The sequence below is a fragment of the Schistocerca piceifrons genome, chromosome 3 (genome assembly GCF_021461385.2).
Source record: "Schistocerca piceifrons isolate TAMUIC-IGC-003096 chromosome 3, iqSchPice1.1, whole genome shotgun sequence".
Classification (NCBI taxonomy): domain Eukaryota; kingdom Metazoa; phylum Arthropoda; class Insecta; order Orthoptera; family Acrididae; genus Schistocerca; species Schistocerca piceifrons.
In genome coordinates, this window is record NC_060140.1 from 282,126,930 (window position 1) to 282,153,508 (window position 26,579).

The window sequence follows — 26,579 nt, forward strand, 5'->3', positions numbered from 1 at the left end:
AATTCTGTCCAATGCGTCAGAACCGTCGAACAGCTTAAAGCACGTCTTCAGCAACATCGCCCAACAAAAGCTATGTCAGATGGTCTTTTGCATGGCAGTGCAAGACCACTGACCAGTTCTCATACCACTGAACAGATAGTGAAAATGGGATGGGGAGGTCTTGCCTCACTGCCCATTCAGCCCTGACCTGGCACAATAAATCTTCCATTCGTTCGGGGTGCTAAAAGAATCTCATCGTGCGATTCACTTTGAAGATGAGGAGGCCATGAAAACGTCCGTGCTTCAATGCCTTCGGAAGGAAGAACGTTTTAGCACAATGGAATATATGCCCTTGTTAAAGAACTGTGGAAATGGACGAAGATTATATTGAAAAGTCATAAATTAATCGCCAGTCTTGTGGTTTTGAACTTACATAGTTGCATTCGAAAAATCTTGGCACATAACAAAAAAGGGACATTTTGACTGACCCTCGTAACATGAGGAATTCTGACCTCTACTACTGTCAACCGTTCCACAAATACGGCGTACCTTCTTTCCACGCCGCTGCACTGATAAGACACCGCTGGCAGGTCGTTCGTGCTCCTGCAGCAGCAACACGCCGCATTCCTAGAGTGACGCGGCGTAGCGTGGTCGGAGCTGCACGCGCGTTTTCACGGTTGAGCTCGCGCGGTGCGCTGCTGAGAGCTGCCTCTGTCCCACGCACGCTCTGATTCTCCCACCGCAGTGGCACCGATGTCTCGCAGCTTGTTTACTTTCTCCTCGGCCAGGACCTGGCCACCTACAGCTGGCACGACAATTGTCTCAGTGAGCAAGACTGAAAGCGTCTAAACGCGAGTGGCACAGTTTACTGGTAGCAGGTCACCGTCGTCCTTGTACCACCACTCAGCGGGAGATTACGGCGAATTTGTTTCAGTACCGTGAACTCCCGTTGTAGAACTTACGACAGCACTCATTTAGCCCATTTATGCTTTCACTAATTTCGAGATCCCTTTGGTGCTGTTGTGGTCTTCAGCCTTAGTTCTGAACAGTTAATGGCATAACACCATTAATAAATGGAGACTTGGAACAGAAGTATGTAGTTAAGGAACGATGTTCGAAGCTTTTGGGTGTGTGCACTTATGAGAGATTCAATTGGAAGAAACTTACGAAATTTGTTATTAATAAAGCAATACCATATTTCAAAAGCTACTATTCTCTTCGTGTCTCAACTGTTTACCGTCCATATTTTAATTCCGTATAAGGCAACTGTACCGAACTGAGCTCCTCCCGTACAGGCCATGAAGGCACAACGATACCGACCGGCCGCCGTGTCATCTTCAGCCCATAGGCGTCACTGGATGCGGGTATGGAGGGGCATGTGGTCAGCACACCGCTCTCCCGGCCGTATGTCAGTTTACGAGACCGGAGCCGCTACTTCTGAATCAAGTAGCTCCTCAGTTTGCCTCACAAGGGCTGAGTGCACCCGGCTTGCCAACAGCGCTCAGCAGACCGGATGGTCACCCATCCAAGTGCTAGCCCAGCCCGACAGCGCTTAGCTTCGGTGATCTGACGGGAACCGATGTTACCACTGCGGCAAGGCCGTTGGCTGTATAAGGCAACACTCCAGGAAAATACCTTCAAAAAAATTACTTAGGATACCAAAACACTCCATTTTTCTTTCGTTAGTCTGCATTTTCTGTCCTCTCTACTTCGAACGCTGTCAGTTAGTTCGCTGTGCAAATACCAAAACTTATCTACTAGCATGGGCTTAACCAGAGGAGGGGTTTTGGGGTTTCAACACCCCCTCCCCATGATATGTTGGCAAAGGTAAGAAAAAAAAGGGGGGGCAATGATGCATTGGACTCGTATTCGGCAGATTCGGATTCAGGCCCAAAGCCAGTCATCCAGATTTGTTGTTTCCCTGTTTACTCATGGAGAGGTAATGCTACACAGATCACCCGGCGGGCACAGTGAATGACGTCACCCACCCGCTGAATGTTGTTTGGAGTCGCTGCAGTCACCGGCCTGCCGCTCCGCGTCATGTCAGCTACCGATGTTTGCCCTTCAACTTCGTTACAGCGACAAACCCATCGCCTACCAGTGGTGATATTCACTTTTGTATCACCGTACATATTTTTGTCTTTCATGATTGTGAGTGGACGTTTCACCTTCTGCATTCTAGAATTCTACCACAGAACGCTGTGTAACACGGACATCAATGTCGCCTATTTTGGAAGCGACTGCGGTACTGTCACCTGCCGTAGCAGAATGTTACTATTCCAGTGGATTGGAAAAGAACCATTGCTTAATAGTGCAAAATTAGAATTTTTGACTTAAAATTCATTTAAGCAGACAGAAATAGGACGCATAACTTTTTGACTGATTCTAGTATCGTTTAAGCTTCACATGGGAAAGAAAAACGTATCTGGAGACCCCTAAGTGAAGTGAAATTGATCATTAGATGTCAGAAGAGGCGCACCAGCCAGTATAAAAGGAGGCGGGGAGTATTGTGTTTCCAGTGGGGAAGCACTAACAGCACAGTACGTGCTTCAGGAGAGGGCAGTGAGTTCCATCGTGGATTAGTCATTGGGTGTCACCTGAGGAACATATCCACCAGGGACACATCAACCCGTCTGAAATTGTTCAAGTCAACTGTTGATGTCATTGTGAAGTAGAAAGGCAAAGGAACAAACACAGATAAATCAAGACCAGGCAGACTAAAAAAAATCTGCCAGTACGGATGGAATTAAGTTCTAATGTGCTATCAGTAATCCAACTAGCACAGTGACTGTGAGTAGTGATTTAACTCTGAACTGCATTCGTGGGTTAGTTTATTATCCCATCGCGTCACTATTTTGTTTGCAATTAAATTGCTATTGTAACGTTGCCACTCCTCGTCTACGTAATTCTAGTATTGGCCGTACTTCCGCATACTGCTTGCGCCTGCTAACCAGCGACCATTCGAAAATTTGGAACTTTGTTGTAAGTTCCTATGGGGCCAAACTGCTGAGGTCATCGGTGAACCATGGTAAAAATTGTTGTTTTGAAGAGCGCGCCGCAGCGCGTAGTGTGAAGCAGTCGCCCGCCGTTTCTGGCGGTGGCGCCGCTGTGGCAATCGCAGCTTTGGTGTCTCCCTCTGGTGGGAAGGGGAAAGGTTGCCTGTTCACGTGCATTTAAGAGGCGCTATGAGATCGGCTGTTTGCCGATGACACCGCCTTCCTTGCCCTTGCCCCCACCCTACAGCGCTCCCAACACCTTCTCCAATCCCATCTTGACCGGTTCACTGCTTGGTGCAACCAGTGGTTGCTCAAGGTCAATCCCTCCACCCCTTCCTTCCGCCTCCTTGATTTCTATCTAACCATCTATGGCCGTCCTATCGCCCTCACTCCCACCCTTAAGTACCTTGGCGTCACCCTCGACCGTCGCCTCTCTTGGACTCCCCACCTCCGGACAATCCAAGCCAAGGCACGCTCCCGACTCAGTCTCCTCAAGCTCCTCTCCGGCCGTACGTGGGGTCTGGACCCCTCCACCATCCTCCACACCTATAAATCCCTCATCCGCCCTATCCTTTGTTATGCCCATCTGGCTTGGATCTCCGCCCCCCCCTACCTTTTATAAATCCCTCCAAATCATTGAACGTCCTGCTCTCCGCCTCGCCTATCGCATCCGTCTCCCCTCCCCCACGCGGATCCTGTACGATCTCATCCCCTTCCCCCACCTCCTCCTTTTCCTTGAAAGGATACGGATCCTGTACACCTCCCGCAAACTCGATCCTCCTCACCCGCTCGTCTCCCCGATCCTCTCCCACCCCCGCCCGCTGCCGCGCCTGTATTCACACGTCCCACCCGGTCTCCATCTCTCCACCCTCCTTACCCTCTCCCAAGGTGGCTTCCGCCAGCTCCCTCTCCCTGATGATGCCCTCCTCCCCTCCATCTACCCCTCCTACCAACTTTGATCCTCCCGCCCTCCTCCTGTACTTACTCCTCTGGGCACCCTCCCTCCCTTCTCTCCCTTTTCCCTCCCTCCTCCTTTTCTCCCCCCTCCTCCCCCGGGCCTCCCCTCCCCTGTCCCTCTCCTCCTGCCCCCGTCTCCTAAGCCATTGGCATCCTTTTTTCCTCCCCTCTCCCCCACCTCACCCCTATTCCCCTCTTGGCAGGTCCCCGGACTCGCACACGCTCAGTGGACATTCGCGCGCCGGAGATCATCGCCATTAGTGTCTCGTGTGTGTTGTCGTGTTTAGTGTTCAGTGTTCACCGTCACACTCCATCGTTCACCAGTGCCATCGTCTTCTTCAGTGTTTGTGCGTCGTGTCAACAGTTCGTAGTGTGGATTGTCATCGAGTGTGAACGGCTTCTTGTGTTTTTATGTTCATGTGTCTACTGTATTTTCCCGCCGTTTTTCTAAGTGATGTCTCTTCTCTGTTTATTTCCTTGTACTCTCTTCGGCTGAAGAGCGGCGTATTGTGCTGCTGCCAGCCTACCTGATTGTTCAGGTGTCAAAATAACAATAAAGTAAAAAAAAAAAAAATCGGCTGTTGGTCAGTCTGGGTCAGTCTGGGAGTCCGTGCAGTGAGTCGACAGATTCAGTCGGAAGACAGACACTCGCATTTTAGTCAGTCGGCTCTCAGTCGCTGTTGGGTTGTGAACTGAGTTGGGTTCGTCATTACTCCGCTGTTGGACGAGTTGGCAGTCAGCAGCAGGCAGGTCTGCACGGTGCGGGTACCCGCCGGGACCGTGGTCGACGCAGACGGAAGGCCGTTGGTCGACCGGTCGTCTGGTCGTCGGATGGCGACATGTGGTCTGCTGAGCACTGACACCTCGATCAGTCGGGAAGAGTTGGCAGCCAGCAACAGTCGGCGCCCTATGGTGTTAGTATCCGCCGGGACCACTGTCGGCGAAAGTGGGCTGCCGTTGGTCGTTTCCTCGGCCGGTCGTCTTAGTCGACGACGTCTTGGATCCTCAGGACGAACACCATTTTCCGAGTCGGGATGTGGTTGCATCTTGTTGGTTCGTTGGAACTGAGCAGCGACGTAGCCTCCACAGCGCGAAGCCAGGCCGGGGCTTTTGGCTTCCGCTGTTGCATTTGGAGGCGCTAGCTGCGAGAGCGACTTTTCGCTTTCCTCCGAAGCAGGATCCTCAAGTTGAGTAATTAGTGACTTCCTTTTAAATCTCGACTGTTACGATTTGTTTGTTATCTGTGGAACCCGCAGACTTCTTCCGTAGTGATTTGACAGTTGTGACCTGTATTTTCTGTATGCTTTTAAACTTGTCTTGAGTGGTGTTTGATGCCTTGATCTTGTTGAGGCCTAGTTAGAAGGTGTAGGTATCTTGGTTTAATCGACATCGGCCGATATTCTCTGTTGTTTGTGCAGTTGGATCTGACGGTTGGAAATCGGTCAGATTGTCGGTCGGAGTGCTAGTATGTCTGTCGTTCGGAGCTGCCTCTGTCATGTTTGTCGGCTTAGGTGTGTTAACGAATTTATTGCTTGGAGTGTAACGGCCTAATTCCTGGACTGTTTTTATCTTGCCTGTCATCTTGAGAGGCGGTATATGTGTACTGTAGAGCACGTTAACTCGTTTGGCCAACGTTGTATAATTTTTTATAAGATTGCATTTCATGGGCTTTTATTTAAATGGTCATTTTAGTGTATAGAGTTGCCACCCTTCCACCGTAAGACATTTCTTAGACGTTAAAATCTAGTTGCACCTTCGGTGGCACGTTAATCTTTTAATTTTAGTGTTTTGTACCATTTCCATCCCGCCTACGGGGTGCATAGTTTGTGTGCTTGTGTGAATTGTTAAAACTTTTATCTTAAGGTAATCTGGTGTGTTGCAGATTTGCACCAGTGTAGTCTTTCAGAGGTTGTTGTGAGCGGTCGTTACTACGGCCGTGTCAAAAGGGAGCAGCACGGTTCTCTGCCCGAAAGCTCATACACTCAGTAATTTGTTTTTTTCTGCCTCTGAATAAATTGTAACTTGATATTTAGAGAGTGCTTTCTGCTTATAATTTTAAATCTGTTTCTTAAAAAAAGCGTTTTTAGGAATAAAATTCGCATTTGTTAAAAGCAATTTGATTTTGATTTCATCAGTTACTCCCTGGGAACTACTTCCACGCTCACCTAGTGTGATTAAATGTGTTAGTGTTCTTGATGAATCGCTAGTAAATAAAATAAAATTTTAAGAATGTTCTTTGAAGATAAATCCACGGTTCAATTGGTCCATAGGCTTACACACTACTTAAGCTAACTTAAATTTACTTGCTTATGCTAAGGACAATACACACTCGTGCCCAATGGAGGACTCGATCCTCCGACGGGGGAGGGTGGAGAGTGGGGGGGGGGGGGGGGGGGAGGGGACGCGAACCGTGGGAAGCGATCATTATTTCCGTAGTTACCGAAGTTACACCAGTTAAAGTCGAAATCACCACACGAAGTGATAAACGTTACTTTTGTTATATGTCATCACAAATTGTCTTTAACTGTTTTAGCCAGAATGGAGCAACGTTTGAAGGTTGCTCAATTTTTTTAGTTCTTATTAGCTAGTGCAGACTGCTCGCTCATTGGAGACAGCATATTCTTTTCGAGATGCAGCCGAATTTAGTGACAATGACACAAGAGTATCTGATCGTGAAACTCATAGTGAGACAGAGGACAATGAAGAGGCAGAATAAGACAATGTTCGCGAGGAAAGCCCAGAAACCGTAAGACAGTCTTGCTATTTTTACGCAAAAGACGGTTACAAATATGAATACCTAGACGGTGCATCGAGATTTTGTAAAACAACTCGGCAAATATCAAAGAAAGTGAATCAGTTTTAGAAATTTTTCTATGTACTGACTGACTGCAATGGACATATTTTTTTAAAGTGATAGTAGGGTCGACGAATCTGCAGGAAAAGTTCAAGCGGGACCGAGTCAGCCAAACAGTCAAAACTGTCACGATGTCAACAAATCCACGCCTTATAGACACAAAAAGTGCCAAAACATGTTCTAAATGCCAAAAACACGTGTGCAGTATGCATTCCATCCACAAAAAGGCGAGTCTCAATTGTGACGAACGAAAGTAAGTGGTTAGTTGATTCGTTCGTCTACCCACCGGCTTTTTTATTCAGAATCATTGTTTATTTTTCTCTGTAGTTTACTGAATTGATCATTACGTACTTGATCCCAAAACATGTTTGTGAACATCGTTGACGTAGATTTTCTTCGCTTTTTCATTCCAACGAGTCTGTTCAAGAGGCCAGTGTTAATCCAAGAGCCTTAATTGCTGGTAGTAAGATTATGTTTTCTTTTAACAGAGATTGATTTTTCGTAATAGAACAACATTTTAGAGAATCATAGAAGTAAATAAATTTAAGATAGTTTTTGTTTTTGGGATCGAAAAATACTCCACGAAGTTAATAACGTCAGTCTAAATAGCGAATATAAAAAGGGTTGGAACTATTTATTTTACAGCTCGTACAAAATAGATACGTCTTTCAAAGTTTTATTGACCTTCAAAGTGGTCACCAGCATTGTGTATAACCCGTTGCCAGCGATGTGGAAGTCGTAGGATACTCTTAGCAGTGTCAGTTGCGTTGACAGTTCGAGCGGCGCGGTCTATTGCCCGACGAATTTGTAGCACGTCTGAAGCGAATGCCGTGAGGTGTTTCCTTCAGTTTACAAATCGAGATGAACTTACGTTGGCTTAAGTCAGGGGAGTGCAGTAGGTGGTATAGCACTTAGTAGTCCCATCAGTCAAACAAATCAGTAACAGCTTGAACTGTACGTGCTTGAGCACTGTCCTGCAAAATAATGGCCAGGTCCTGCAGAAAGTGTCATCACTTCTGCCTATATGTTGTTAATTTTTGGAACACAACCTACGACTAGCTCAGAGACAGTAATTTCAAGAAGCAGTATTAAGTGAGGAATCTAACAATATACAATAGTCCTGTACGTATCGCTCCCATACGGATCTTGAAGATCAGACTAGTTTCAATGTGCACAGAGGCCTTTAAGAAATTGCTCTTCCCGCGCACATACATGAATGGAAAGGGAAAAGAAAGAATAGTGTTCAAGGTCCCTTCGACAAGTCATAGAGACAGGATGGAAAGGAAAGAAGCCCAAATAATTGATAACAATGGGAGGCACACTCTGCCACGCGTTTCACAGTGGTTTGCGGATGTACTGGTAGATGCTGATGCCTTACAATCAAAGTAAACAACGGAAACCTTGTTCAAAACTGGTAGACGCGAGGTTTTTAATTGTTGGACAAAATGTACCAGAAATGATGATAGCCTAGTGTCGCACGTTACTTACAACTGATGAAGCAATCCATTTTCATCTTTTAACTAAAATTAAATTATGTTGCGTTTGGTGCAGGAGTCTTCTGCCGACGCCCTTCCCGTGTGTCGTTTACCAGCAGAAATTGCGACGACACGTAAAACCAAAAAATTGATTTTTCGAAAATATGTTCATTTTGCAGCGCACATCTTTCTGAAGAGCTCGTTAAATAAAACATACATGTTCGAGGAAATGTAAGGCCTGTTATTTTTAAGTGTGCCAAAGTGCAGTGCCACGTCTCTTCTCACGTTTTACATCCTACCTTCTTAGAAAAACTTACAATTAATACTGGATGGGATTATTTGTGACGACGAGAAGAAGAACTCTTCAGAAAATTTGCAGTCGTTATTGCATATTAGCTAATAACTTTTTTTTTTGACATGAGATTAAATATACGAAACTTAAAACCAGAAAAGACAAGACACAAGCAAGACCGTACATATTTCTTCAGTCCTTACGTCCCACCATTTTTTTCTCTCTAATCTTGCTACAGCTTTCTGAGAAACAATCTATTACCTCATCAAAAAGTCCGTCAAACGTTTTGCTACATGAAAAATCAAAATTTCGTCGTCTAATACTAAAGAATCTGTTAATACGAATAGTATCCAAGACTGGTGTGGTTTCTCGATTTGGTTACGTCTATTATGTCTCTGTCTGCTAGATAAAACTAAAGAGACCTTTCTAATATTACAGCAATTGTAACACACGCTAAATAAGCGAGACTATTTTGGCACAAATAGTCATTTTTATGTACTTCATTTGCATAAATAACACGACAAAATATAATTCACGAAGTACCAATATCAAATGCCTATTACGCCTACCACAGGCAAAAAGTTTTATGTTAGGAAAGAGTTCCACATTTCATTCATATGATCCAGTGTCTCAAGCATGAGATAGAAAAGTAGTAGTAGGAAACTTTAATATAAATTTGGAATCGCCGTATTCTTCCATAGGTTTTGTGAGATGACCCCGTTTCTTCTCCTTCCTCGTTCTAAGAAACAATCTTGTCATCACTAATTCTGTAGCTGTTTCTGCAATTGTCAAAACGTATTCTCCGGTTAACTTCATTATCCCTACCACAATCACCCCTTCAGTCATCGAGCGTCTATTACCCGATTAGGTGTTACTACGTGTTCGTACAACGTGTCTTCCGCGCTATTCCGAGAATAGAACTTACAGCCGCTGTTAACAGGAGACTAGCGACCAATCAAAATTTTCCGTCAAACTTTCATTATCTAGGAAACACCAAGAAAAAATGTAATCTTTCTTACGTTTTATTCCTGTTAGTCGTTTATTTCCACTCTGGAATCTGAATCTACGGATTTCGCTAATAACTATAACAACGCTGATCATTCGCACAGCTAGTCACCCACATAAACAAACAGCGATTGGCATTCACACATTCGGGTTTGCTCGGTTCAGCTTCTACAGCTCCGTCCCCTTTTGTATGCGGGAAGGATTTTTATTTCTAGATGCGACGGGAATTGCCCAGGTAGACATCACGTACAATATGCACGCATTCAAAAATCAACCTATGATTCGTTCAGAAATCAACTTAGAATGCGTTCAAAAATGTTAAAAAACCAACTGGCGTCTGTTTCAAAATCATTTGAATAATCGGTAGACCAACGTGCACTGGATGCTAGGCACTTCGTGAAACAAGGTTTTTTTTTCCTTTTTTTTCCCTCGAGAATATGAATTTAGCGCACACTGAAATTGCCGCCAGGGGCAGATACCCCGCTTTGCACCCTCCACTCCCCCCTCCACCCCTTGATCCGGGCCTGTATAAAATAAACAAAGTACTGAAACAATTTTTTGGTCTTCCACTACGATTTGTATCCCCACCCACTTTCCTCCATTACCAAATAGACTATTACATGATGCCTCCACATATTAGCCGGCCGAAGTGGCCGTGCGGTTAAAGGCGCTGCAGTCTGGAACCGCAAGACCGCTACGGTCGCAGGTTCGAATCCTGCCTCGGGCATGGATGTTTGTGATGTCCTTAGGTTAGTTAGGTTTAACTACTTCTAAGTTCTAGGGGACTAATAACCTCAGCAGTTGAGTCCCATAGTGCTCAGAGCCTCCACATATTACATTCCATCAGCTGTGCGGCTCTAAAACCGTGGCGGAATCACAAACTGAGTGGATGTTGCTTTGCTTGCTCGCCTTTCTATGACAGCGCCGCTCTACGGGAGACGGCGAAACTACGAGTCAGCGCTCTCCACTGTGCTCAACAGATGGCTCGCTGCTTAAGGTTTATCAGTCTCGCAGCTATATATGTAGCGAGGTTTCTTTTACTGCATTTGTCAGTCATTCATCTGTTAACGAATGTAATTATTTACAAATTTGGTATTGTCAAATAAATAGTTTTTCGTAAAAAACGCTAGTATCAATGGACGTACATGGGTTACGAAATGCTTCTGGACAACAAATACTGAGGCAGCCGGAATCTCTACTAAGCGATGTAGTCATCTTCGTAACTGGAGAGAAGAAAAGGGGGCTCTATAAATGCTCTTCGCGCTATAATTATTAATGCTATTTTCAAAGAAGTCATTTTAATTCAAATGACACGATCTCATAGATTTACCGCCTATGAAAGACACTCAAGCTTTTGATTTGTTACACTACGCAAAACTGTAGAGAAAAAAAAAAGCTTTTGAAATGTGGTGCCTTAGAAGATAAAGATGACATATGTTGACTACAAACTAATGAAGATGTACTGAAGCGAATTGAGGAGAGAAGACATCTATGGCACAACTTGATAAAAAGAAGAAATCAGCTGATGTAATGTAATATGTGGTGGCATCATGTAACAATCTGTCTGGTAATGGAGGGAAGTGGGTGGGGGCACAAATCGTAGTGGAAGACCAAAGTAAGCATGTCCAAATGCTTGCACAGGACGGACTTGTGTTTAGAGCTGCATCAAACCAGTCTTCGGTCTGAAACAAATATGCTGCTTTGTATTAGTCAAGATAGTGGTGTACATAAAACGTGTCACTGGTCGTCCCTTACGACATAAACAGTGTCGGGTGTGGAGGTTTGTGACTCGGTGGTCATATGATAGATTACGGATGGAAATGTCGGTTGGTTCGATACTTGGGTAGCCCACGGAATTTCTTCTGCCACTTCTCTTATACTTCACTTTTGGCTATGTTTGTTAACGTGAAAAATGCCGCTTTGTACCGTGGCTTAGCGTCCGCGCTAACCTGTAGGATTACGCAATGAATGGGCAAGTCCGCTCAAAGGTCGGAGGAAGGAAACGGGACGTCACCTCCGACGGGACCATGACTAGCACAACACTGTGGTGTTCAAACCAACCTTCGCTTTGAGGACAGCTTTAATGTGGAGGTAATATTTGTTGGTTTAGTCCTCTATCTCCCTTTCTTTCTTTAGTCTCTTTTTAACGAAGTTCAAAATGTATGAAAGCTCTTAGCCGTTGATTTTATAGCACTTTGATAAGCATGTAGCCAGAAAGATTTCGTTCTTCAGGCCCTTCTGCACATATCGGTGGCCTTACTTGTTTTCAGAGGATCCAAGTGCGTGTTCAGTCCAAAGAAGTAATCTGATCTAATATTAAATATAATAACCAGCTCCCTGTGTACATTATAGACTTCAATGTTTTTTGGTTTTCTCCACTCTGCTGTTATTTTATCTCTAATTATAGCAAATACCTTCCTTGACCTTTGTCAAAAGATTTTTACGTTCCACCTGTTCAACGATATTTCTCTCAGATTTGAATTAAAAAAACATATTTCACATGACTACCAATTGAAAATTAACTGTCGGAGATGTTTAAATTTATGACGAGTACAGAAAAATTGCTTCGTCGAGGAATTAAACTAGCTCGGTCGTAGCTGTAAAACATTCAGTAATTAGATATATTCCTTCGTTTCTAGCTGACTGCTACCGGAAACGTCGCTGAATTACACACTTTGGTATCAGGATGAAACGAAAAATTTGATACGAGCTCTCTGGGCGTCACGCCCTGAGCAAACGCCTACATTGCGCGCAACCTACAAATCAGACGCGTTATGCGGGGCACCTACACACTCAGGCGCTTCAGAAACGTCTTCACGCCATTTTCCTCTTCTCACAATTCGAGCCGGCCATAATCATCACGGTAGCAGTATTGTGAGTTGCATCTACACTTCTTGTCCTCCTCTGCAGCTGATGGGTCAGTGCGGCTAACTGCCATGAGGAGGACCCGGGTTCGATTCCTGGTATTATCAAAGGATTTTTTTCCGTTAGCGGGAGGACTGGAGCGGGGTGCACTCAGCCTCGTGATGCCACCTGATGAGCAAGTTGGCCAAGTAGAAGCGGCTCCAGGTCACGAAAACTGAGAATGCCCGGGAAAGCGGTGGGCTAGCCCCATGTCCTTCCGTATTGCATTCAATGACGCCATTCGCAGAGGATGACACGGCGGTGGGTCGGTACCGTTGGACTCGCCAGGGCCTGTGGAGGGAGTTAACGTTTATCTACATTACTTAGCACGCCGCTATCATGATTTCAGCAGACGGCCTGTTAGTTCGACACTTTATCTGCTCAACCGAACTGGTGAATTGACTGCTCGTATTTGTGTTGTGACCAGCGCTATCTCTCACTCGAATTAGCCTTTCTCCTCTGACGGAATTGTATATATGAATGTCTGATGGTGAACGGCTCACCACTGGCATATACCGAAGACAGTCTGAAGAAACTTCATTGCCATAATCACCACAAAGCCAGTTAGTCAATATTGTCAATAACTAAGAAATTCAGCCTTCAGTTGCAAGGTAAAATTTTATTAGTTTACCTAGGTTTCGATGTCAATAATGGTATCTTCTTCAGAAAAAAAACTATTTTAGCGGCCAAACGTTATTCTGTGACATGACCAACGTTTGACCCTCAAAATAATTTAATTTTTGTTCTGAAGAAGATACCATTATTGGCATCGAAACCTAGTTAAAATAATAAAATTTTACCTTGCAACTGAAGGCTGAATTTATTAATTTCTGAACAATTCACGGTTGCTGAAGAGCTGCACTATGTTAAAGATTTGTAATATTGTCAATTTAGAACGATTTTTCACTCCGTGGCGAAGTGTGCGTCGATTTGAAACTTCCTCCAGGTTAAAAGCGTGTGCGGGACCGGGACTTGAACCTGGGACCTTCGCCTTTTGCAGGCAAATGCTATACAGATTGAGCTACCCGAGCACGACTCACGATCCCTCTCACCATCCCTTCACAGCTTCAACTTCGCCAGTGCCTCGTCACCTGTCTTCCAAATATCACAGAGTTTCTCGTGCATACCTTGCAGAACTAGCACTACTTGAAGAAAGAATACTGCAGAGATATGGCTTAGCCACCGCCTTGGAGACTGTTTCCAGAAAGAATTTTCATTCTGCCGGGAACGTGTGCTGATTCGAAAGTTCCTGGCACATTAAAACCATGAGCCGGACCGAGACTCGTACTTGCAAGGTAGAAGATGAGGCACTGGCGAAGTAAGGTTTCGAGGGAGAGTGACGAGTCGTACTTGGATAGCCATCAGTCGGCAAGTTCCGGCTTCGAAGACCGTCCGGCACACAGTTTTAATCTCCCAGGGATTTTCAATACTGTCAATGTTTGAGACAGATGCGGTTTTTAATTTTCTAATTACTCTGATTCTATATTTGTGGTCATCTGAGAGACACATATGGGAAAATGTACACTACTGTCCATTAAAATTGCTACACCAAGAAGAAATGCAGATGATAAACGAGTATTCATTGGACAAATATATTATACTAGAACTGACACTTGATTACATTTTCACGCAATTTGGGTGCATAGATCCTGAGAAATCAATACCCAGAACAACCACATCTGGTCGTAATAACGGCCTTGATACGCCTGGGCATTGAGTCAAACACAGCTTGGATGGCGTGTACAGGTACAGCTGCCCATGCAGCTTCAACACGATACCGCAGTTCATCAAGAGTAGTGACTGGCGTATTGTGACGAGCAAGTTGCTCAGCCACCATTGACCAGACGTTTTCAGCTGGTGAGAGATCTGGAGAATGTGCTGGCCAGGGCAGCAGTCGAACATTTTCTGTATCTAGAAAGGCCCGTATAGGACCTACAACATGCGTCCGTGCATTATCCTACTGAAATGTAGGGTTTCGCAGGGATCGAATGAAGGGCAGAGCCACGGGTCGTAACACATCTGAAATGTAACGTCCACTGTTCAAAGTGCCGTCAATGCGAACAAGAGGTGACCGAGACGTGTAACCAATGGCACCGCATACCAGCACGCCGGGTAATACGCCAGTATGGCGATGACGAATACACGCTTCCAATGTGCGTTCACCGCGATGTCGCCAAATACGGATGCGACCATCATGATGCTGTAAGCAGAATCTGGATTCATCCGAAAAAATGACGTTTTGCCATTCGTGCACCCAGGTTGGTCGTTGAGTAGACCATCGCAGGCGCTCCTGTCTGTGTTGCAGCGTCAAGGGTGACCGCAGCGACGGTCTCCGAGCTGATAGTCCATGCTGCTGCAAACGTCGTCGAACTGTTCGTGCAGATGGTTGTTGTCTTGCAAACGTCCCCATCTGTTGACTCAGGGATCAGACGTGGCTGCACGATCCGTTACAGCCATGCGGATAAGATGCCTATCATCTCGACTGCTAGTGATACGAGCCCGTTGGGATCCAGCACGGCGTTCCTGAACCCACCGATTCCATATTCTGCTAACAGTCATTGGATCTTGACCAACGCGAGCAGCAATGTCGCGATACGATAAACCGCAATCGCGATAGGCTACAATCCGACCTTTATCAAAGTCGGAAACGTGATGGTACGCATTTCTCCTCCTTACACGAGGCAGCACAACAACGTTTCACCAGGCAACAGCGATCAACTGCTGTTTGTGTATGAGAAATCGGTTGGAAACTTTCCTCATGTCAGCACGTTGTGGGTGTCGCCACCGGCACCAACCTCGTGTGAATGCTCTGAAAAGCTAATCATTTGCATATCACAGCATCTTCTTCCTGTCGGTTAAATTTCGCGTCTGTAGCACGTCATCTTCGTGGTGTAGCAATTTTAATGGCCAGTGGTGTGCATTGTGTACATATTGTTTATATGTGCTATCTCATGACTTTTGTCACCTGAGTGATTGGAACGTAGAACATCAAATGGATATGAAATCACCTCCGAACATCGCAGCATCTTTAATCTGACCGGGGTTACCCGAGAGGCAAAAAAACACAAAAATAGTTTACTGAGGTTTTGCAAGTGTGGTTGGAGACTGGCTTGTTTGTGCACATGACAGCAGATGTGTGGCGCCTTGCAGCGTGGATAGGATTGATCTCGCGGCGGCGAGGTTTGTGTGTGTGTGTGAGGGAGAGAGAGAGAGAGAGAGAGAGAGAGAGAGAGAGAGAGAGTGCGGACCCCTTGGTGCGGCGACCGGCCTTGACCGGAGCAGCGGGGTTGTGCCGAGCGGCACCCTGACCTGGCCGCCCGTGTCCCAGTGTGGCGGCGGGGGCGGGTCGGCTCGGGGTCGCGGCCCGGCCACCGGGGGTCGCTCCGGGTCAGCAGCGGCAAATGTGGGCCGACACGGGGTCGCGCCGCGGCCCGGGGGGTGCCGAGCCGCCACCTGCCGCGGGTCACGGCCGTGGGTAGCGCCGGCTGCGCATGCGCGCCCTGTGGCTGTCTGGCGGCCCGGCGTGACGTAGTACACACCCCCGCCTCGCGTTCCGCCGGCTGGCGAGCCTCAAGGCCGGACCACTGATGCCGCAGGTCTACGTCTGGTTCCTGTAAAGGTGCGTACACGCTAGGCCAACGAACGCAGCCAGCCGCTCCGTTTGCGGGGACTCGCTTAAAGCCGTCTGCACACGGACCGTGCATCCGAGCGTTGAGCGTGTCGAGTTTCTGACGTCATAGCGTGGAATAGCACGTTCGGGAGTCTTTCCGAGCGTGCAGAGCAATATCTGGCACGTCAGATATTCTGAGCGTGCGTCTGAGCGTTGACTAATGAGATGGCACAACGCCACTACGTCACACGCACGCCGTCTCTCTTCAGTACAGAGTTGGGAGGCGCCATATTGGCACTCATTTCAAGCCTATATGTATATATGCCGTTTCTGAGCACCAGCAAATTAAGAATCACTGGAAAACCAGTTGTTAGCTGTGTGATTCGTTCCAATAAAATAATGAGAAACATCATACTCGTGGCAAAAGAATTGTTGTAACTTGCGTATTATGAGAGTAGGCTATTTGAAGGCAGCGACACACTGAAGATCCACCCAAAAACAATTTGTTATAATTAAATTTCAATTAGTAACATATCTACGATTACGGTTTTCAGCAAGGGGTAACATAATATGATTATATACAAAAGAAGTGATGTTAATTTACCGTAATGAGTAGCGCCGCTGCCCAGTTAGTAGTTGGGCGGTAGTTCCCGTCTTGATACTTCCAAATTTTTTCCTAACTTTCGCGTTTTTATTAGGTTCTGATACTTTATTATTAGTTTAATGTAAATAAATACTATTATATGTTACGTAAATATAAGTTCAACTTTTTTTGACAGGTGACTTTGTTCGATTGGCTTAATCTACAGGACAGTTTGCGCTACTTGTAAAAAGTTATTTTGCTCCTTTTTCTTTTACGCTTCGTAATTCACATTGCAAAGATGCAGCTACTGGGTAGGAACAGTGATCAAGTAAGACTGACCTTGGGGTTTTACTAAAATGTGGCAACGATGAAATAATGTTTATCTTATGCGAAGAAGTAGACCAAATTTGTAGCGCACTGTTTGTAATGGACCTTTTATAAGCCTGTGTCCTTATTCATTGGACATGGTACTTACCTTTTCGTGGACGATGGAGGAAATGTGCGTTTCAGTAGAGCTAACGTGGGAATTTTACGCGCGCCCGTTTAGTAAACAGTGTGATTTACGAACTAGAAACATCCCGCAAACTGCCGCCGGAGTGTGTTGCGATCGCGTATACCACGTTGGGGCCCACGAACCGTGTGCGCAAGTCGCACGTTCAGCAGCACGTTGACCTTGGCACGCTCAACGTTAACGTTCGACAACACGGTTCGTTTGCCGACGGCTTTAGGGAGTCTTTCCGAACGTGCAGAGCAATATCTAGCACGTCAGATATCCGGAGGGTGCGTCTGAGCGTTGACCAATGAGATCGCACAACGCCACCTACGTCACATGCACGCAATCGAGGCCTGCGAGAAAGACAGGCCGCGGCGCGTACGCCAAGGAGATAGAAATTACAATGAAATGAACACCCTTAGCTGCTTACAGGCGTTCACATACGTCAACGGGGACAGATGAAAATGTGTGCCCCGACCGGGACTCGAACCCGGGATCTCCTGCTTTTAATCTCATTTTGTTCGTTAGCAGGAGATCCCGGGTTCGAACCGCGGTCGGGGCACACATTTTCATCTGTCTCCGTTGACGTATGTCAACGCCTGTAAGCAGCTAAGGGAGTTCATTTCATTGTAATTTCATTCTAACGAGCTGCATGGTCACCGATGGTATCTACCATCTTTCGGGCATGTCCGAAAGAACAGATACCATCTTAGTATATATATAGTTAAGGCTCACCGGCCACTTGACCATCTCCTTCTTCTGTGCGAATGCACAAACAGTGCCCGAACTCTTACGGGAATCGGAAACGCGCCGCGAGTAATGAGTATAATTGGCGGGGGCACTACTAATGTAGTGCGGGACAATACGTTGAGAATGTGGGTTTCGCGGGAGGCGTGCCAGAGATAAATCGCTGCAGTCGTACTATCCTCTGTGTCCTCGGTGCCTCAGATGGATAGAGTGTCTGCCATGTAATCAGGAGATCCCGGGTTCGAGTCCCGATCGGGGTGCACATTTTCATCTGTCCCCGTTGACGTATGTCAACGCCTGTAAGCAGCTAAGGGAGTTCATTTCATTGTAATTTCATTCTAACAAGCTGCATAGTCACCGGCGATATCTGTTCTTTCGCACATGTACGAAAGAAGAGATACAATCTTGGTATATATCAAGAAGATAGTCCTGCGCTCGCTCGCTCGCTCGCTCAAATCATCAGACAAATTACGTTTCTACACCTGTTAACTCGTAACTAAACGTGTCCGTTCAAACGAAAACTGAAACTTCTACTGTTATTAGTCCTATAGTCATGGGAAGTCCATGGGCCTACTTATAATTTGTTACGGCTGTACTGGCGTACAATAAAATGAAATCATGCTAAAATGATTATCAGTTGCATAAGGCACCACTTCCAGCATGTAATGAGTACTGTTAAGCAGAAGAGACTAAATGCTGTAAACACACCATTACACCATTTATATCGAGTACTGAATTAAATTAAATTTTGCTGTAGTACTGTTAATCAGTAAGACTTTATAATAGCAGATTCCAGTGGAAGATACAATTCTCGTTAGTACTTACACGCCCAGCAGCGAGTTAACAGGTTTACAAACGCATTTTGTCTGCTGAGCTGAGCGAGTGAGCGAGTTCAGGACTACCTTCGTGACGTACGTGCCGTGGCCTGTCTTTCTCGTGGGCCTCGCACGCAATCTCCCTTCAGCACAGAGTTTTGAGGCGCCATATTGGCATTCATTTCAAGTCTATACGTATATATGCCGCTTCTGAGCACCCGCAAGTTGAGAATCATTTGAAAACCCGTTGTTAACTGTGTGATTCGTTGCAATAAAATAATGAGAAACATCATATTCGCGGCGAAAGAATTATTGTACCTTGCTTATTACGAGAGTACCCCATTTGAAAGCAACGACACACTGAGGATCCACCAAAATTGCATTGTTCTTGGTACTGTTTATTATAAATAAATTTTAGTTAGTGACATAGCTACGATAAAGCTCGAAGCAACATTTACATCTACAGCTACATTTATACTCCGCAAGCCACCCAACGGTGTGTGGCAGAGGGCACTTTACGTGCCACTGCATTACCTCCCTTTCCTGTTCCAGACGCGTATGGTTCGCGGGAAGAACGACTGCCGGAATGCCTCCGTGCGCGCTCGAATATCTCTAATTTTACATTCGTGATCTGCTCGGGAGTTATAAGTAGGGGGAAGCAACATATCGATACCTCATCCAGAAACGCACCCTCTCGAAAGCTGGACAGCAAGCTACACTGCGATGCAGAGCGCCTCTCTTGCAGAGTCTGCCACTTGAGTTTGCTAAACATATCCGAAACGCTATCACGCTTACCAAATAACCCTGTGACGAAACGCGCCGCTCTTCTTTGGATCTTTTCTATCTCCTCTGTCAACCCGACCTGGTACGGATCCCAAACTGATGAGCAATACTCAAGTATAGGTCGAACGAGTGTTTTGTAAGCCACCTCCTTTGTTGACGGACTACATTTTCTAAGGACTCTCCCAATGAATCTCAACCTGGCACCCGCCTTACCAACAATTAATTTTATATGATCATTCCACTTCAGATCGTTCCGTACGCATACTCCCAGATATTTTACAGAAGTAACTGCTACCAGTGTTTGTTCCGCTATCATATAATCATACAATAAAGGATCCTTCTTTCTATGTATTCGCAATACATTACCTATTAAAAACGCGAATGTTTGAAAAAAAATTAGACGTGACGCGAACCACCGCCATATCACGCACCTCGATGGGAAACAGTAACGCAACCCACTACGCTTTTTTTTTTTTTTAATCTCATTTTGTTCGTCAGTGGGGTTGGCTATCGGCAGCGTATTGTCGGTTTTAACGCCGGCACAGTAGCTCAGCGTATTCGGTCAGAGGGTTAGCCGCTCTCTGTAATAAAAAACTGAGTTAATGGATGAACGATGAATTTGAACAAGCATAATCGGAAGTCCACCACGAACAAATAAAATGGCTCTGAGCACTATGGGACTCAACTGCTGTGCTCATCAGTCCCCTAGAACTTAGAACTACTTAAACCTAACTAACTAAGGACATCACACACATCCATGCCCGAGGCAGGATTCGAACCTGCGACCGTAGCAGTCGCACGGTTCCGGACTGCGCGCCTAGAACCGCGAGGCCACCGCCGCCGGCACGAACAAATAGAACGATCTTTAACGAACAAAATGAGATTAACAAAAAAGAAAAAAAAAGCGTAGTGGGTTGCGTTACTGTTTCCCACCCAGGTGCGTGATATGGTGGTGGTTCGCTTCACGTTTATTTTTTTTCCAAACATTCGCGTTTTTAATATGTTCTGTCGTTTTATTATTAGTTTAATATAAGTACAGACTGTAATATTGGATGTTATGTAAATATAAGTTCACCTTTTTTGAGGAATGAGTTTGATCGATTGGCTTACTCTACAGGACAGCTTGCGCTACTTGTATAAAGGTATTTTACTCGCTTTTCTTTTACGTTTCGTAATTCACATGTTGCAAAGATTCTGCTACTGGGTAGGAACAGTGATCAAGTAAGAATGACCTTGGGGTTTTACTAAAATGTGGGAATGACGAAATAATGTTTATCTCATGTGGAGAACTATTGCAAATTTGTATCGCACTGTTTGTAACAGAACCTTTATAAGTCTGTGTCCTTACTGACTGGAGATGGTACTTTCATTTTCGTCTTAAAACATGTACATGGATATTTTAATTTGTATATATTACATATAGAACAACGTAACTAGCATATGGACAATGGAGGAAATGTGCAATTCAATAGATCTAACGTGGGCATTTTATGCGCACCCGTTTAGTAAGCCGGCCGCTGTGACCGAGCGGTTCTCGGCGCTTGAGTCCGGGACCGCGCTGATGCTACGTTCGCAGGTTCGAATCTTGTAATTCTCATTTTCGTATTTCCCCACAGTTCATGATTCACATCCATATAATGCTGTTCTCCAAATGTACATTCTCAGAAACTTGTTCCTCAAATAAAGGCCAATATTTGATAGAGCAGACCACTTTTGGCCAGAAGTACACTCTTTATCCGTGTTAGTTTGCTTTTTATGTGCTATTCGCTGTATCTATTTTTCTTATTTTTTTTTAATTTGTCTTCTTAGTTAGCAGAATTCTTTCTGTTTCGTCTACCTCGTAGTCCCTGATTCTTATGTGAAGTTTGTCGCTAATCACATTTTGACTATTCCCCACTACTTTCGTGTGCCTGCTACGGATGCAAACCGAAATAATTAAACGGAGGAGCAATTTTTTTTTTTTTTGTTCGTAGGAAAACACAACGACGCTACGTGACCTTTGGGTGCAATGTAGACTGGCGACGAAAGTTATGCTCCTTGAATCTGGATGGTCACCCCACAGAGACATTCCTACTCTAAGCTTCCTCTTCACGGCAACTTCGAGCTTCGCGAAAAGGTATCAAACGCGTAGATATGATGTAAGACTCTGTCGTCCAATATCATTCTACATCTACGTCAACATCGACACACGGGGCGTCCCAGGAGGAATGGTCAGTATTCTGGGATATAACAGGAACGATCACTCGAAGCAAAAATGTGTTATGAAGATGGGCTCTAAAGTGCGTATCTTAACAGCTATGAGCACTTGTTCATCTCAGCTATGTGAAACGCGTGTCTTCTACTGAAAAAGTGCTCATAGTACTTAAGGTCGCACTTTAGAGCACATGTTTACTGGATAGTTTTTTCTTGTTTTGGTCCCTACTACCACTACTCAAAATATGGAAGACAAAGAGCTTGCAACAGAAGAGAATTGTTTCGTGGTATGGAAAATGAAGAAGCGCCCACAGCTCTTAAGGTATTTTTGAACCCGTATTCGAAAATTTTTTGCGCTGAATGATCGTTCCTGTCATACCGCTGAATACTGACCATTCTTCCTTGGACAGCCTGTAAGTAGAATACCTATCGCTGTGTAATGCATGGCGCAATCAAGATATTCGGTCACGGAAACCATGCAGAAGATGGTAACTCTGGTCTGGGGCTTCACGAACATTTCTCTCCACGGGACATCGACAAATGTTATTGATTGTCAATGATAACATCCGCTACAGTTTTAAAAATTATTTATACAGTTGCAGGTTCGAATCCTGCCTCGGACATGGATGTGTATGATGTCCTTAGGTTAGTTAGGTTTAAGTAGTTCTAAGTTTAGAGGACTAATGACCTCAGATATTAAGTTCCATAGTTCTTAGAGCCATTTGAACCATTCAGGTGCGTATTAAGATGTGAGTTCACAAGGATGCACAACTAAGGTTAAAATAGGTTAAAATACGTATTACTGCCAGTTTCGCGCTGGAGCGCTGAAGGACCATTCAGTGCCAATTGGCCGCCTAGTCATCCTCTTCCGTCATTTGGGTGCGGTATGGTGGAAATGGAAAGAAGAATTTCTGGTTAGATGAGTGTAGGGTAAATCAGCTGCAGCAGAAAAAGGTATAACAGGAGCAGGATTCATTATGAAAAGGAAAGTATGCAGAGTTTGAGTTACTGTGAACAGTTCAGTGACAGGGCTGTTCTCATCAGAATCGACATCAGACCAACACTGACAATGGTAGTGCAGGTACACATGCTGAACCTTCAAGCTGAAGAGGTAGAGAAAGGATATGATGATACTGAACGGGTCATTCAGTTGTAAAGGAAGATGAAAATCGGTCATGGTGGACTGGAATGCGATTGTAGGTGAAGGAGAAGAAGAAAAGATTACTGGAGAATATGGGCTTGGCGCTAGAAATGAGAGAGGAGAGAGACTAACTGAGTTCTGCAATAAATGTCAGCTAGTAATAGCGAAAACTATGTTCAAGAATCACAAGAGGGTGAGGTATACTCGGAAAAGGGAGGGAAGTACGGGAAGATTTCAGATTACATCATGGTCATGCAGAGATTCTGATTGTAAGGCGTACCCAGGAGCAGACATAGACTCAGACCACAATGTAGTGGTGATGGCGAGTGGACTGAAGTTTAAGAGACTAGTCAGAAAGAATGAAATAGCATACGGAAATACTAAAGAATGATGAGATACGCTTGCAACTCTCTATGGCTATAGATACTGCGATACTGAATAGCTCAGTAAGCAGCAGAGCTGAAGAGGAATAGGTATATTTAAAAAGGGCAATTACAGGGGTTGGAAAGAAAAACGTAGGTACAAAGAAGGCAACTGCGAAGAAGCCATGGGTAACAGAAGAAATATTTCAATTTATCGATAAAAGAAGGCAGAACAAAAATGTTCAGGGAAATTCAGGGATACAGAAATACATGTCACTTAGGAATGATATAAATCGGAAATGCAGGGAAGCTAAGTCGAAATGGCTGCACGAAAAATGTGAAGAAATCTAAAATAAATGATTGTCGGAAGGACCGATTCAGCATATAGGAAAATCAAAACAACGTTCAGTGAAATTAAAAACAGGGGTGGTAACATTAAGAGTGTAACGGGAATTCACTGTTACATGCAGTGGAGAGAGTGATAGGCGGAAAGAGTACACTAAAGGCCTGTATGAGGGAGCACATGTCTGATGACGTGATGGAAGAAGAAACATGAGTCAGTTTAGGCGACATAGGTGATCCAGTATTAGAATCAGAATTTAAAAGAGCTTAGGAAAATTTAGGATCACATAAGGCTAAAAGGATAGATAACATTCCATCAGGATTTCTAAACTCATTGGGACAAGTGGCAACAAAAAGACTATTCACTCTGGTGCATAGAATGTATGTGTGCAGGCCTAAAACACTGACTGTACACCGAAAAGCGCAGCGCAGCGAAACGGCATCAAGAAGGCGCTGACCCGCGCGTCAACGGAAAGAGCGGGCAGCGCCACACCTCCTAGAACGCAAGAGTTCAGCGCCCCCTGATTTAACAGCCACCCGTCGCTGGTCGGCTCACAAGGGGAAGGCCTCAGAGACTGCCAACCGATTCGGCTCAGATTTGGTAGGTCGCTTGTGTACACCGTAAAACGAAGGAATCTAAGATATCTTGGGTCAACACCCCCACGTTTTTGAGAAAATCACCCCTAAAGGTTATGACGAGCGATGGACTCAAAATTGGCGGGATCGATAGATAATTGTAAATAGAGTATTTTTCATCATCAGGTATGGGGTCCGAAAACGCATACTTTTCCAGAAATCGAGGTAAGAAACTTTTACAACTGCCGCTTCTGCACCCACACGGTTAACACCTATCGCCGACAGCGCTGATAACGCCGGCACGGTAGCTCAGCGTCTTCTGTCAGAGGGTTAACTGCCCTCTGTAATGAAAAAACTGAGTTAATAGATCAACGACGAACTGAAACGGGTGTCTTGCGACGTCCGCCCCGAGCAGATACAACGAAGCAAAGCGAACAAAATGAGACTAAAAAGAAAAAAAAAGCGCAACGGCCAAGGTAACTGGCTGGTAAACGGAAAACCCGGGTTCGAATCTCGAAGAAACCGCCGGCACGGCAACTCAGCGTGTTTGGTCAGAGGGTTAGCTGCCCTCTGTAATAAAAAAAACTGATTTCATGCATCAACAACGAACTGAAAGGGTGTCTTTCGACGTCCGCCCCGAGCAGATACAAAGAACGAAAACGAACAAAAAGAGATTAAAAAAAAAAGAAACAACGGATGTTATTCTTTTCGTTTGTATTTTTCCATATCTTAATTGATAGGTTGGTTCAAGTGGCTCTGAGCACTATGGGACTCAACTTCTAAGGTCATAGTCCCCTAGAACTTAGAACTACTTAAACCTAACTAACCTAAGGACATCACACACATCCATGCCCGGGGCAGGATTCGAACCTGCGACTGTGGTGGTCGCGCGGTTCCAGACTGTAGCGCCTTTAACCGCTTGGCCACCCCGTCCGGCTCAATTGATAGGGATAGGAAGGTTAATAAGGTAAGTAAATCAATAAGGAATGATAATAATAAGGTAGGCAAACTAATTTCCCAAACGCCGTGCATTAGTAAAGTATTAAGCTTTAAAGCCTTGTCACATGAAAACAACTCCGAATAAAAGTGCTGCGACTTCCTCACGAGGGATCACAGATAGCCAACCGTGCGACGCTTGTTTACAGCGAGGCACGGGATAGGATGCACGCGGGGAGAGTTATCTTGTCCCGGTTGCCTCTTCGTCATATCATAGGGAAGGAACAGTGTGGCTGTCGAAAGATTGCATTCATTAGATCCTCTTGGTCCCGTGAGTATATTTTTTTCGAATGTTTACATGCCAAGTACCATCCATCTAGTTGTTCGAAGAAAAGTGAGGACACGTAACAGTGACTGGAAGAGCCATTGTAAAGTGACCTGGAGTAACATTTTAGTTGTTTACTATCCCAAGAGGTTGGAGAAATTTATTTGCCTACCTTATTATCATTCCTTGTTGATTTACTTACCTTATTAACCCTCCTATCCCTATCAACTGAGATATGGAAAAATACAAACCAAAAGAATAACATCCACTACGTTTCCTCGAGATTCGCAGCCATTTACCTTGGCCGTTGCGCTATCGGCGAAAAGCGTTGACTCTGTGGGTACAGAAGCGGCAGTTGTAAAGTTTCTTACCTCGATTTTTGGAAAAGTATGTGTTTTCGGACCCCATATTTACAATTATCTATCGATCCCGCCAACTTTGAGTCGATCGCTCGTCTTAACCTTTAGGGGAGATTTTCTCAAAAAAGCGGGGGTGTTGACCCAAAATATCTTAGATTCCTTCGTTTTAGGATGTACACAAGCGACCTACCAAATCTGAGCCGAATCGGTTGGCCGTGTCTGTGGCCTTCCCCTTGTCAGATTTGTCGCAGGCTTCAAGAGCATCAGTACTGAGTAATACGAAGACGATACGCAATCTGCGTTCTGCGAGTAGTAATAGAGTGTAATGTAATTGCACAGGAGCCACAGGAAGGTACGAGTCTGGCTTATACCAGGTGACTTTGGGAAAAACATCATGCACACAATGGTGAAAATTGGAAGATCCGACAAGTGTGAGAGTTATCGGATAAACGGCTTAACAACTCATGCATCTAAGTTGCTGACAAGAATAATATACAGGTGCATGGAAACAAGATTGATGTTGTGTTAGATGACGATCAGTTTGGCTTTAGGATTGATAAAGGCACGAGAGCGGCAATTCTGACGCTGTGGTTGATAATGATTGCAAGACTAAACAAAACTGATGTTCGAAAGTCTCAGTAAAACAGGGGCAAGCTATAGGTAAAGAAGGGTAAAGAGCAAGGAGGAAACAATAAGTGCCGAACTCCGAGAACTAAGTGCTCGGATTAAAAACGGTGTAAGACAGGTGTGTAGTCTTTCGCCCCTACTGTTAAATCGATACATCGAAGAAATAATGACGGAAATTTTGTACATGGCTGCACGTTCAGAGACCGTGAATAATTACAATTAAAA

At 45.0% G+C, this 26,579-nt stretch overlaps 1 protein-coding gene and 1 pseudogene across 4 annotated transcripts in view; both read right to left on the reverse strand.

Annotated features, from left to right (window-relative positions):
- The window catches only part of LOC124790108 (rab11 family-interacting protein 4), a 965,431-nt gene that overhangs the window by 557,017 nt on the left and 381,835 nt on the right, over window positions 1-26,579 (reverse strand). The gene's annotated exons all lie outside the window — the stretch shown is intronic.
- On the reverse strand, window positions 1,469-1,586 carry LOC124790795 (annotated as a pseudogene).